Source organism: Rhinatrema bivittatum, chromosome 1, assembly GCF_901001135.1.
Source record: "Rhinatrema bivittatum chromosome 1, aRhiBiv1.1, whole genome shotgun sequence".
NCBI classification, from domain to species: domain Eukaryota; kingdom Metazoa; phylum Chordata; class Amphibia; order Gymnophiona; family Rhinatrematidae; genus Rhinatrema; species Rhinatrema bivittatum.
The window spans coordinates 182,423,289-182,437,881 of record NC_042615.1 but is presented as its reverse complement, the minus strand read 5'-3'; positions in this window follow the sequence as shown (position 1 = coordinate 182,437,881).

The following is a 14,593-nucleotide window of genomic DNA, read 5'->3' as shown; positions in this document are numbered from 1 at the left end:
ACTCTGCCTCCTCGGACTTACCAGAGGTACCCGCTGCGCGGGGGCCTCGCTCTTTTCTTTACTTTCAGATTACAGATAGGAACCGGTACTCGCTCCTCGAGGGCCCATGTTCCTGGAGACTCTGAAGATTCTCTACTGCCTGGAAGCTATTGCTGCTACAAACAACTGGGAGTTACCATCGCTCTCTCAGAGCTTTCCCTGGAACCAGGTACTCGCTCCTCGAGGGCCTAAACCTTTCCAGCTCCTGAGCTTCCTTGAGACCTTATGTGAGTTTTGTCATCTAGTTCTGTTCATGAATCTTGTCTACTCTACCTACTCACTTTCTACAGTTTCCCAACAGCTCAGCTATCCTGGATCGCGGTTCCAGTGCCTGAGGGACTACAGCCCTGCTGGGCATATCAGCTCACTACTGCCACCTCTGGTGGTTTCCAAAAACCTGTCTAATAAAAGAACTAATGTGTGTCTGTCTCCATACTCAAGCCTAGCCGGTGGTCCCTCTTGGGATATCCTCCCGGGGGCGTGGTCATCTGCCACTGGCCCAGGGATTCACCACTACTATCTCAGATTCATAACAGATTGCTAACTCCTCATGGAGAACCCTAACAGATTGCTAATTCCCAGCATAGTGGATTATACAGAATCTGAGACACTACAAGATAGCTGACTCCTCCTTCTTAGGAGCCATTCATTCAGATTGCTCCTCCCATCTAACGCCCAGCTTTCTTACAGATTTACATCAGATTGCTAACTCCTTAGCAGATTCTCAACAGATTTATATCAGGAAGAGAATGGTGAATAAAACGGAAAATGTTGTAATGCCTCTGTTTTGCTCCATAGTGAGACCGCACCTTGAATACTGTGTACAATTCCAGTCGCCGCATCTCAAGAAAGTTATAGTTGTGATGGAGAAGGTACAGAAAAGGGTGACCAAAATTATAAAAGGGATAGAACAGCTCACCTATGAGGAAAGACTAAAGCGGTTAGGGCTGTTCAGCTTGAAAAAGAGATGGCTGAGGGGGGTTATGATAGAGGTCTTTAAAATCATGAGAGGTCTAGAATGGGTAAATGTGAATCAGTTATTTTCTCTTTCGGATAATAGAAGGACTAGGGGACACTCCATGAAGTCAGCATGTAGCACATTTAAAATTAATCGGAGAAAATTATTTTTTATTCAACACACAATTAAACTCTGGAATTTGTTGCCAGAGGATGTGGTTAATGTAGTTAGTGTAGCTAGGTTTAAAAAAGGTTTGGATAAGTTCTTGGAGGAGGAGCCCATTACCTGCTGTTAAGCAAGCTGACTTAGAAAATAGCCACTGCTACTGCTAGCATCAGTAGCATGGAATATACTTTGTTTTTGGGTACTTGCCAAGTACTTGTAGCCTGGATTGGCCAATGTTGGAAACAGGATGCTGGGCTTGATGGACCCTTGGTCTGGCCCATTATGGCAATTTTCACTACATCCCAAAAAAGATATAGTTGCACTGGAGAAAGTACAGAGAAGGGCGCCAACATGATAAAGAGCATGGAACAGCTCCCCTATGAAGAAAGGCTAAAGAGGTTAGGGCTATTCAGCTTAGAGAGGAGAACGCTAAGGGGGGATATGATAGTGGTCTACAAAATCATGAAAAGACTTGAATGAGTAAATGCGAATCAGTTATTTAATCTTTCAGATAATAAAAGAACTAGGGGGAGCACTCCATGAAGTTAGCAAGTAGCACATTTCAAACAAATTGAAGAAAATTCTTTTTCACTCAATGCACAGTTAAGATCTGGAATTCACTGCCAGAGGATGTGGTTAAGGTTGTTGTGTTTCCGGCCATTGCGCAACCTCCCCTCCACCAGAGAACCTCAGCCAGTTCTACAGCCTCTGCACCAGCAGGGGACCTCCATGAGTTCTTCCTCTGGCTGACCAAGCCTTTCTCTCCTGCCTGCACCACATCCAGACTCTAGCCCTATTTAACTCTGACTCTCCCATGCCTCAATGCTTCGGCATCAAGTCCTCCTTGGCTCCCTGTTCTAGCCACTCTCGCTTGCGGTCTTCCAAGGCTTTTTCCTGGTATTTCTTCGTGGCCTCCAGCCTTCTATTCCTAGTCCTGGCTTTCATGTTCTTGTGGCCTTTGGGCTTCTAATTATGCCTTTCCTTGTTGTTGTCTTCTGGTCATCCAGCCTTCTTCCTTGTGCCTTGCTCTGTGGCCTGCGGGTCTTCTGACCCTTCCTTGTCTTGTGGCCTACCCTAGGCCTCTCTTTTTCTTGGCCCCTGGCCTGACCTAAGACTCCCAGATCTCTTCTATGTTAATAGGCCTCTCTGTTTCCTGGCTTCTGGCCTAGCTTGGGACTTCCTAGGTCTCTTTCCTGTCGCTAGACCTCTGTCTGCCTAGCCTCTTGGGACTTTCCTGTATTGTAGCCTTTTGGCTCTGTGTTTTATGTTCTGTGTTTGTCCTGTCCAGTTCTGCCCTGTCTTGAGTCCTGTGTTCCAGTTTGTCCCTGAGTTCATTCCTACCTCCACTCAGCTCCAGTGTGTTCCAGTTTACCCTTACCTGCACTCAGATCTACTCTATTACAGCTGTTCGTCCATTTTTACCTGCACTCAGTTTGCCTGTTCCAGTTGTTCCAGTCCACTCTTAAATGCACACAGATCCAGTCTGTTCCAGTGTTCCAGCTTTCCAAGATTCCTTCTCAGCCTTCCAGGACTCCAGCTCAGCCTGCACTCCGGTCCAGACCTCCACTGCAGCCTCTAGTCTATTCCTGAGCTCCAGCCCAGCCTGCATTTACTCTTGCTCTAGCTACACCAGACTGCCCACTCCCAGTTCCAGTCCTGCTGTCCTGTGCCACTCCTGTGTCTACTTCTCCAGCTGCCCTTCACATCAAGGCAGTTAGCGTAGCTGGGTTTAAAAAAGGTTTAGATAAGTTCCTGGAGGAGAAGTCCATAAACTGCTATTAATCAATAAGGAATAGCTACTGCTTGTTACCAGCATTAATAGCTTGGGATCTTTTTAATATATGGGTACTAGTCAAGTTCTTGTAACTTGGATTGGCCACTGTTGGAAACAGGATACTGGGCTTGATGGACCATCGGTCTGACCCAGTATGGCATATCTTATGTTCTTATCCGCATTGAACAATCCCATTGTAATTAGCAGAACAGAAATATTTTAGGTAAATATTATATTTTTGTTTGTGAATCTTTATTTCCGTTTCTCCACACTATCTATTCTCTACTCAGCTTAAGACTTGAGAAACAATCCCTGAAAAAAAGCTGCCTCATTCCATTCTGACATTCTTCACCAGCTGTGTTCATATCCTCACTCAAATGTATTGTTACGCTTCGCGGCCGCAGACGGTTGCGACTGCTGCTGCTGCTCACCTCTTTTTTTTACTGTTTTGACCCCGTTTGGCGAACTCGCGGCCTCTGCCAGCTACCACCAGCCTTCCGGCCTCCGTTCCCGGGCCTACTTGAGCAGCATGGACGCTGCCGACTGCCATCTTACCCTCGGGATTCCCTAGGCACGTGCGAGCATGCTCCCCAACCTGCTTTAACCACATCATGGAGGGAACCTCGGGGGCGTCTCCATCAGATGATGTCACGCATCCTCGATATTTAAACTCGCCAGCCCAGATAACCGGCGACTTGGCAACGAGTTCACTTTGCTGTATCTACCTACTCTCACTTCAGCATTGTTCCAGTTCTTGCTTCCGTGGTGTGAGACTATTGGGTACCCACTTCTCGGGGGCCCTTCCTCGTCTCTTGGCTATCCGCTCCTCAGAGGGCTTTTTCACCCGGACTCCTGCCTGCCTCGCTTCCCGAGGCTTTCTACGGAACTACTACTTGTCTTCAATCATTGTAAGTAATCATGCTGTGGACCCCTGCTGGGATATCTACGTGGGAATCCTCTCCAGTGTACCCCGCTCTGCGGACCATTGCCATGATATTATTAGAGGAACCATCTCTGGGTCCACCCTGCTCTGCAGACCCATGCTGAGATATCACCAGAAGAACCCTCGCCGGTGATCTCCCACCAAGGAACTCTCTTGTGTACCATCTCTATGGACCCAGAGTAGCTTCAGTGACTGTAACTATTTCCTGGCATCCCCGCTCCTCGGGTAGTGCCACACCTATTGCCTGACTCCAGTCATCTGAGCTGAGTCTGACGTCAGCATCTGCGCTGTCGCTCCGTGGCCCGCCTCCAGGGGTCACCCTCTCTTTCTCCTCCTCTACCTCTGCTGTATATCATCCCGAGACTCCACCTCCCAATGGTGAGGCTCAGCGGGGCACATCCCCTGGGCGGTACCACCTCTCACCTCGGCCAAAGGGCCCACATACTTACAAATCCTAACATGTATACCTACTATTTAACTTCAGATGTTAAGACTTCACACTTTTTTAAATATTAGCTGATTGATTGCACCTTAGTGATAAAAACCCCAGACCATTGTACCATTAGGAACATTCTCGGGTAATGGGCTGTGCAAAAAGTAATAAAGATCAGAAATTTTTTTTATAGCTGAGAGACAGGATGACATTTGTTCCATTCCTATAAAGCCTACCAACTGGGTGTCATGACTTTCAACTTTGACCTTTTTCCTTATATCACCTTTTATTTTTGAAATGTTATCTAAGTTTACCAATATTTAGCAGGTATTCAAAGTGGCTTACTTGAGTCAGAACTAGAAAGATGGTTTGTGTTCTTTAAAATTATTACACTATGGTGGCATGAGGTCTCAATTTAACTTACGATATTCCTCATCCTCACTAGGTTCAATCAGGTCAAGATCTTAATATGTATTTAAAGCTGACTAAGAAGTGCATTTCAGTCATATAAAAGTTGTGATGAGATTTGATAATGTCATAGGAATTGTAGATAGCAAAGAGCAATGAGTTCTAAGAAACAAGTGCAGTCAATGATCTCACTTATCAGTCTTGCTATAAACTTGTGGGTCAAGAGTCAGTAAATAACTTAGTGCAAACATGTGGTCTCTGCTAAAAGACAAGGGTTAAATTACTAAAGGAAATAGCGTTCCTTGCTATCAAGAAGGCTGTACTGTAAAAGTGCTCTGTCATCACCATTAAAAAATCTTTCTGGTGTGGGTATGACCCAGATGTCCTCCTCAGTAAAGAGAGAGGCAAAGAATACATTTAGTTTTAATTTCCTTGTCCTCCCTGACTACCCCTTTTATCCCTCAATCATCTAGTGGCCCAGCTGACTCCCTCACAAGCTTTTTGCTTTAAATGTATTTGAAAAAGTTTTTGTTACTTGGTTTTGCCTCTATGGAAAGCTTCTTTGCATATTCTCTCTTAGCCTGCCTAATTACTTTTTTACATCTAACTCGCCAGTGCTTATGTTCTTTCCAATTTTCCTCATTTGGGTCTGCTTTCCATTTTGTGAATGATGCCCTTTTGGCTTTAATTGTCTCTTTCACCTCACTATTAAACCACACCAATAGTCATTTGGTTTTCCTTTGACCTATTTCAATACATAGAATACATTTTGTCTGGAACTCAAGGATGGTAATTTTAAAAAGTGTTCATATCTCCTGCAAGTGTTGCATCGGAGGTGGACCCTTGGGCCAAGGTGGGGTTGATGCAACCCGTAGGTGAGGAACTCCGGGTCCCCACCGTCGGTTGGTGGAGTGAGCTGAAGGTAGAGGCTGCTGGAGCTTCACCTATATCAGCCCTCCGCGGGTTGAGCCTTTGGGTGCCGGGGCCGGCAGGACATAGGTGGGCCTCGAGGTTGGTTAGCAAGAGAGGTTGGTTCAGCCCAGAGACAGCAGACGATAGGTGGCGCAGTCCTACCCTGGACTGGGTACGGTACTGGAACTCAGGCACCAATGGAATGAAGATTGGCTGGGGGCGCTTGAGCCGAAGCCTAATAAGTCCAAGTTCAGGGAGTAGGCTAGAAGAGGCGTCAATGACAGGCTTGGATCAGGGCCAGCGGCAAAGCGGAGGTCATGGCAAGCAATGCTGAGTTCTGATCACAGAGAAGTCAATAGCGTTGTCAAACAAGACAATGGTCTGATCACGGAGAAGTCAATAGCATTAGTCAGGCATAGCAGAGGTCTGGGTCTGGAGATAGGCACTAGTGTAGTCAGGTGTAGCAGAGGGCTGGTTCTGGAGATAGGCAGTAGCGTAGTCGGGCGTAGCAGAGTGCTGGGTCTGGAGATAGGCAGTATCGTAGTCAGGCGTAGCAGAGTCGATAATCCGTAGGGTCAATCCAAAACATAGGACAGGAACGAAGAAGATAGGAAACAGGAACAACGAAGGTCAGGAACGAAGAGTAGAGAGGATTCTCTAGCAGCAACGAGTACACGAGTAACGAGGAGACCTGTTGCAAAGGCAACGCTATTGAGCGAGGCCTGAGCTTAAATACACTGGAGAGTTTGACATCATCATCCGGGGCCGCGGCCAGGATCCTGCCATGGACCCTTTATAAGGATCAGCGATGTGTGCGTGCGTGCCTAGGGAGGGGCACAGCACGGGTAGTAGCATCTCTTTGCGGGCCACGCAGAGAGGCCCGACGAGCAATGGCATCTTGACCTGCAACACTGGGGACCATGGCAGAGCCAGAGGCACTGGGGACGGCCCGAGGTCAGAGCCCACCACTGCTAGCGAGGAGGAACCAGGAGCTGGAGTCTATGTAAGAAGGTGAGGGGGCTACGCCACGGGTCTACCGCGGACAGCACGTGTAACAGCAAGTTTTTAACCTTGTTGATTGCTCCTTTCATTTTTTTTTTAACAAATTTCCTTATTGTATCATAGCCTCCCTTTTCATAGTTAAATGCTGCTGCAGTAGTTTTCCTTAGTATTTGCCCTCCCGTGATTATGTCAAATTTTATTACATTATGATCACTGTTGCCAAGCAGATTCATCACCTTTATCTCTTGCATTAGGTGCTTCGTTCCACTGAGAACTAGATTTAGTATAGTTGCCCCTCTCATTTTTTCCATGACAAATTGCTGCATGGAGCAATCATTGATAGCATCTAGGAACTTTACCTTCCTTAAATGCCCTAATGTCATGTAGGAAACAAAAGAGGTTGCCATACTGGGTCAGACTAAGGGTCCATCAAGCCCAGAATTCTGTTTCCAACAGTGGCCAATCCAGGATACAAGTACCTGGCAAGGACCCAAATAGTAAATCAATCCTAATCTACTAATGCCAGTAATAAGCAGTGGCTATTCCCTAAGTCAGCTTGATTAATTGTAGTTTATTGACTTCTCCTTCAGGAACCTATCCAAACCTTTTTTAAACCCAGCTACACTAGCTGCCTTAACCACATCTTTTGGCAATGAATTCCAGATCTTAATTGTGCATTGAGTGGAAAAGAATTTTCTCCAATTGTGCCCCCCTAGTCTTTGTATTATCTGAAAGAGTAAACCACCAATTTACATTAACTCATTTTACTCCTCTCATGATTTTATAGACCTCTATCATATCCCCCTTCAGCCGTACTTTTTCCAAACGAAGTAACCCTAACTTCTTTAATCTTTCCTCCTAGGGGAGTTGGTCCATCCTCTTTATCATTTTGCTCGCCCTTTTCTGAACCTTTTCCAGTGCTACTATATTTTTATTTGAGATGCTGCGATCAGAATTGGACACAGTACTCAAGGTGCAGTCTCACCAGAGGTACGATGACATTTTCCATTTTATTCACCAATCCTTTCCTAATAAATCCTAACATTCTGTTTGCTTTTTTGACTACTGCAGCACACTGAGCCTATGATCTTTTTCCTGGATGGTAACTCCTAATATGGAACTAACATCATCTAACTATAATGTGTGTATTTATTCCCTATGAGCATCATGTTGCACTTGTGTATATTAAATTTCATCTGCTATTTGGATGTCCAGTCTTCCAGTCTCACAAGGTCTTCCTACAATTTATCACAATCCGCATGTGCTTTAACAACTCTAAATTATTTTGTGTCATCTCCAAATTTGATCAGCTTACTCGTTGTTCCCCTTTCCAAATCATTAAAATATATTAAAAAGCACCATTCCCAGTACAGATCCCTGAGGCACTCCATTCTGTACCTTTCTCCACTGTGAAAACAGACCATTTACTCATACTGTCTATTTCTGATCATTTAGCCAGTTTGCAATCCACAAAAGGACATTGCCTTTAATTTTCTTAGGAGTTTCTCATAAGGGATTTTGTCAAACACCTTCTAAAAATTCAAAAACACTTACAGGCGAATTTTAATTCACCCACGCGCGTTAAATATGAGGGTTATGCATGCAACTGGGCCTTATGTGCACGTTTTAGAAAGGGCCTAGCCACATGCGTAACCCTTGTTACACGCACAAGAGCCGGGCTGAAGAAAAGGGGCGGTCCAAGGGGCGGGGATTGAGGCGCTGGTACAGTGGCCATTTGCCGGGGGATCTGGCGTGTGCAACTTATGCCAACTCAGGAGCTGGGGTAAGTTCTGAAACAAAAAAAAAAAAGGTAGGCAGTTTTCAGGGGTCAGGGAGGACAGGGGAAGAGGGAGGGAGTATGGGCAGGGGGTTGGGAAGTTCCCTCCCAGTCTGCTCTTTAATTGGAGTGGACTGGGAGGGAACTGGGGAAGGCCGTGATTTGTCGCCCTGCGAATTTAGCAGTATTCCACCCCCCCCAGCGCGCGCCAGCGCACATGTTATAAAATCGCGCATCCATGTGCACCAGGTAGCACGCGCACATGGATGTGCACGCGTATGTTTAAAAATCTACCCCATGTCTCCTGGCTCATCTTTATCCACATATTTATTAACCCTTTCAAAATAAATGTAGAAGATTTGTGAGGTAATGCGCACGCGTATGTTTAAAAATCTACCCCATGTCTCCTGGCTCATCTTTATCCACATATTTATTAACCCTTTCAAAATAAATGTAGAAGATTTGTGAGGTAAGACTTCTCTTAGGTATATCCATGCTGGTTATGTTCCATTAAACTATATCTATCTATATGTTCTGTGATTTCCCTTCATGTAGGAAACAGTCCCAGATTACTTTGGGTCAAGGGACCAATAGGAAGCGAGAGAAAGAGAAAGAGAGAACAGGAACAGATCCAATAGGAAGTTCAGAAGCAGTCAGACAGCAAATAACAATATCCAATCAGGGCAGGGAACTTAAAAACCCTGCACAAATCTAAGCTATGCAATATCACAAAAATGACACAGGGTAGCAGTATAATAACATATAATACAATGTGAAAACAGAACAAAACCCATACCACCATTTTAGGGTGTGGATGTTTAGTTATCCCTTGTAGGGATAGCCCTGCACCATATGATAGATTTTCATACTTTGGAGACCCAGGGTATGCAAATCTATCTCATGCATAATAATTATGGCAATTCTGAAAACCCAACTGGTTACATGTGCCTCCAGGAGAGGGTTGGGAAACACTGAATTAGTACATCTAAATTGTTTTTCTAGGAAAGTGCCCTTGAACCTTTAAGGATGAGGCAAGGATATGGAAATGTAGAAAAGGTGCTTTTGCCTAACCTTACTATGATTTTTGGAAACCTTTTGGTTTTGGAAGTGAAGTTGTTCCACCCTTCCTTTCTCTATTTTTAGTTATTTATTTGAAAGTTCTTATATTCCTCTGCTTAGTGCTTTCAATAAATCATCCTGCATGGATAACAGAGAGACAATCATAATATTTATCTCAAAGTCTGTAGCATGGTTCCTGTATCTTGATCCTGTATTTTGGTTCTCTCCCAAGGAGCTGTTAGAATCTGTTCCTCCAGAGGGGAGGAGTTAGCAATCTGTTATGGAACTGGCTCCTGCGAAAGGAAGAATTAGCAATCTGTTATAATATGCTCCTTGGGCGGAGTTAGCAGTCTGTGTGGATCTGCTATGCTGATGAGAGGAGCAAGCAGATGAGAGTAGCAGTCTGTTGTGCTCAGCTCCTGAAGTGGGAGGATTGAGCACTCTAATGTAAATAGGTGAATCCTTGGGCCAATGGCAGATGTCAGCGCCCCCAGGAGGATATCCTGAGAGGGACCACCGGCTAAGCTTGGATATGGTCCGGGTCGCTGGGGAGAAGCGGCATGGAGATGCCGCGGCAGCAAGCTGTCCATCAGACCCAGAGGGAGTCGCCACAGAGGTAGAGAGAGTGGAGTGAGGGCGAAGAGCAGGCACGAAAGCAATAGGAGGGGGGCTGTGATAGCTTGTCACTGCTATAGGAGCTTGGCAAGTTTCCTCTGCTGCTTGTCCTTTCCCTCTTGCCTTTATTTTATTCTGTCTTAGCTTTGTTTTACTTCGAATTTTTTATTTTACTTTTGTGCCCACCCCTTCAGTGCTGATATAACCCTTTAAGAGTCTAGGCTATGACATCGTTATTGCTAGGCTGCTTACGTGAAATTAAACCAGCAGCTCAGTTTGATCTCTCATAATTGCAGGCAGTAGCAGCCCTTCTCTCTGCTTTAAACAGCTGAAACCAGGGGAGAAACAGAGCCCAAAACAAAAAAAAATAGCATGCTGTCTTTGCCTAGCCCTGCTTCTGCAGCAGTGCAGGTAACTTTTATTTAATAATTTCAGATATCTCAGAGAAAGAAGGAAAGGCCAAAGTGGTATAGTGAAATTGAAAGGTGATGAAGGACAATGTATGGAGAGAGACAAAGAAATGGCAAAAATATTAAACAACTACTTCAGTTTGGTGTTCAATAAAGACGATCCTGCAGAAGGTAGACAAGAGCATAGATGGGGATGAGTAGACGAAACTCCATTTACGGAACAGAATGTATGGGAAGAACTAGGCTGCTGAAGAAAAGGATAGTGAACTATCTAAAATCTGGGTTGCTGGACCTGAGGCAGCATAGATTCACCAGGGGAAGTTCCTGTCAGACAAATCTGACTGATTTTTTTGATTGGTTGACTAGACAATTGGATTGAGGAAGAGCGCTTGATGTGAACTACATGGATTTCAGCAAAGCTTTTGATACAGTCCCGCATAGGGGGCTTGTGAATAAAATGAGAAGCTTGGGAGTAAGTACCAAGGTGGTGGCATGGATTACAAACTGGGTGACAGATAGGAAACAGTGTGTAATGGTAAATGGGACCTACTCTGAAGAGAAAGCTATATTAAGCAGCGTGCCACAGGGATCAGTGTTGGGACCAGTTCTGTTCAATATCTTTGAAAGCGACATTGAGTAAGAGATAAAAGGTAAAGTATGTTTATTTGTAGATGATATTAAAATCTATAACAGAGTGGACACATCTGAAGGAGTAAAGAGAATGAAAAGAGATTTAAGAAAGCTTGAAGAGTGGTTGAGGATCTGGCATTTGGGATTCAATGCCAAGAAGTGCAGAGTCATGCATCTGGGATGCAGTAAGCCAAAAGAGCTGTATGTGGTGGGGGGGGGGGGGGGGGGGGGGGGATGTGTGTGTGTGAAAGACTGATGTACATGGACCAAGAGAGAGATCTTGGGGATCTGAAGATGGTGAAGCAATGTGACAAGGCTATAACTAAAGCCAGAAGAATGCTGGGCTGCATTGAAAGAAGAATAACCAGTAAGAAAAGGAGGTGATGATGCCCTTGTACAGGTCCTTGGTGAGGCCTCACCTGGAGTATTGTATTTAGTTCTGGAGCTCATATCTCAAAAAGGGATATAGACAGGATGGAGGTGGTCCAGAGAAAGGTGACGAAAATGGTGTGGGGTCTATATTGGAAGACCTATGAGGAGAAGCTGAAAGATCTGAATATGTCCTGGAAGAGAGGAGGTAGAGGGGAGAAGTGATACAGAACTTCAGATACCTAAAAGATTTCAATGATGTATGGACTTCGAATCTTTTCTGTTGGAAAGAAAACAGTAGAACTAGGGATTACAAAATGAAACTCCAAGGGAGATGACTCAGAATCAATGACAAGAAATATTTCTTCTTGGAGAACATGGTAGAGGCCTGGAATGCCTTTCCAGAGGAGGTGGAGAAGAATAAAACAGTCAAAGAATTCAAAGGTGCATGGGATAAACACTGTGGGTCTCTATAGGCTAGAGGACAGAAATTAGATAATCGTGCAGGGGGGTAACTTGCTGGTATGGCAGTTACTACTATTAGAAGAAGACATGAATATTACTGCCCATGACCAATATGCTTTGAGGCTTTAATGCAACTGCAACATTTCTTCCCACTTAGACAGCAGGGGGACAAGAGAAATTGTATTCAGACAATAACAGAGGGCTCCATCTTCTATGGTCTGGGATGCTGTTACGCAAACATAAGGGAAGAAGCATAGGGCTGCTTCTACGGCCAAGTCCTAAAGGAAATGAAGAAAGCGTGCATGGGGTTAACTTGCTGGTGCAGCGGAAACCACCCTTAACCAAAGGCCTTCATACTTTTGAATCAACTCCAACATTGTTCTCTGCTTCAACAGCAGGGGAAAAGGGGTATTGGATTCAGACAGCAACCAACGAGGGCCCCCATTTTTATGGTCTGGGGAACGGATAAGCATGGGGGTAATGTGTACCGAGCAGCAGTTACTACCCTTAACAGAAGGCATGGGATTACTACTCTTAACCAACATGCCTTGATGCTTATGATGCAACTGCAATACTGCTCACTGCTTCGAAGGGGGGGGGGGGGGGGGGGAGGTAGAAGGAAGAAGAATTTGGATGCAGAGGCAACCAAGACAAGCCATGACATTTTTACATTTTGGGGTCTGATGCGCATACATTAAGGAAAAAACACAGGACAGCTTCTACTGCCAAACCTATAAACAATATTAAATAAACACCCACATCGCACATATAGCTCAAGAAGTCTCATTATTTTCAGATTCAGCAACCACAACACCCTCCTCAGCTTTATTAGGAGTTCTCACTAAATTGCATAAGCGATGCATCAGAGCAGAGTTACATGGAGTCACTCTAATTGAGTATGTATAAAAAACAAATTATTCCCAGTGGCCTGCAAATAAATAAAGAACCACTCATGTTTACAGACCGATTAGATTTTCTTTCCAAATGGGCAGCCATTCTCAATAAGTGCTCCCTGGATCTAATGCTTCTTATTATCGAGTACACCAAGACAATTACAGAAGAAATTAAAGCAGAGATAGTTGTTATTTAAGATGAATATAAATAAAATACATCGATTTACACAGTGCAGACATCATTAGAGCAATTACATTCATCTATGGATAAGTTCAAAACAGATATAAAACATAACAAGATATCTAAATTTAAGAGAGACAAGAATGACTATGCTAATGTAATCACATGGCTCAATAAACAAGAAAACGATATGCAGAAACCTAAGAAGGTTACATTTGCCGGATCCGACAATTCTTCGAGTGGATCAGATGAACAACAAGATCCCCAACCACAAAGGTCTACTTTTTTAGATCGCCGTCGGTACACATCAAGACCCCCTCGATCCTATGGCAAAAAAAACAATCAACCTCAGACACACGAAGACGGCACAAACTGTTCACACGGTCTCAGTCCCAAAGCAGTCATAGGTGATTAACTTGTCAAATCATGTTTTAAGTCCAGAGGAGGAACAAGTATTAAATAGAGGACTATCATTCGTCCCTACTAATCGTCATGATCCATTCTCATGTTGGATTGCTTTATATAGATTTTTCCGTCTTCTAATGATCAAACTTCATTTTTCAAATTCTCCAGATGTCATACCAGATACGTTACTTGTAAAAACTAAATTACGATGGATCCCTCCAGGAGCAGTCGACGAATAAATTAAAGCCCATCAAACTTTAGTGCTTCAAGACATTGCCAAAATTGAAGAAAGTAAACATCCCACCTACTTCAATTTGTGCACAGGAAAAAAATCGTGCTTTATCAACATTGGCCAATAATAGAGATATCATCATAAAGCCGGCAGACAAGGGAGGTGCGGTGGTCATTTTGAATCTCACAGATTATCATACTGAGATTCTTCGTCAATTAGGTGATCATACTTATTACAAATTACTTCAATCGGACCCCACTCCCATACTGCAAATTAAGATACAACAACTATTGCAACAGGCACAAAAAGATGGTTTCTTAACCATCAGAGAGTATAATATTTTAAATGTTGTTTATCCGCGCACTCCAGTCATCTATGGGGTTCCCAAAATTCATAAAACATTATTGAATCCCCCATGCAGACCTATAGTCTCTGCTAATGGGTCCATTCATGAACCATTAGCTAAGTTCGTCGACCTGTTTCTCCAATCAGCTGTACATAAAGCCAAATCCTATGTACAAGATACATCAGACCTGCTCAAGAAACTCGCACATCTAGATTCAGTAACAGAGAAGTCATTCTTAGTCAGTTTAGATATAGAGGCATTATACACCAATGTATCTCAAATGGAGGCCTTAAACTTTGTCAAAGAAATTTTATTTCAAAGAGACATACCACATAGAATTCCTTCAGATTTTTTAATCGAACTCACTGAAATAATTTTGTTTAATAATTTTTTTTCTTTTGAACAACAATATTACCTACAGGTCCACGGAGTAGCCATGGGGTCTCCAGTAGCCCCTGACGTGGCTAATCTCTTCGTAAACAAATTTGAAGAACATGTAGTGTATACGTCCTCATATTTTCAACATGTCATCCAGTGGTCACGGTATATAGATGACGTATTTTTTATATGGACAGAC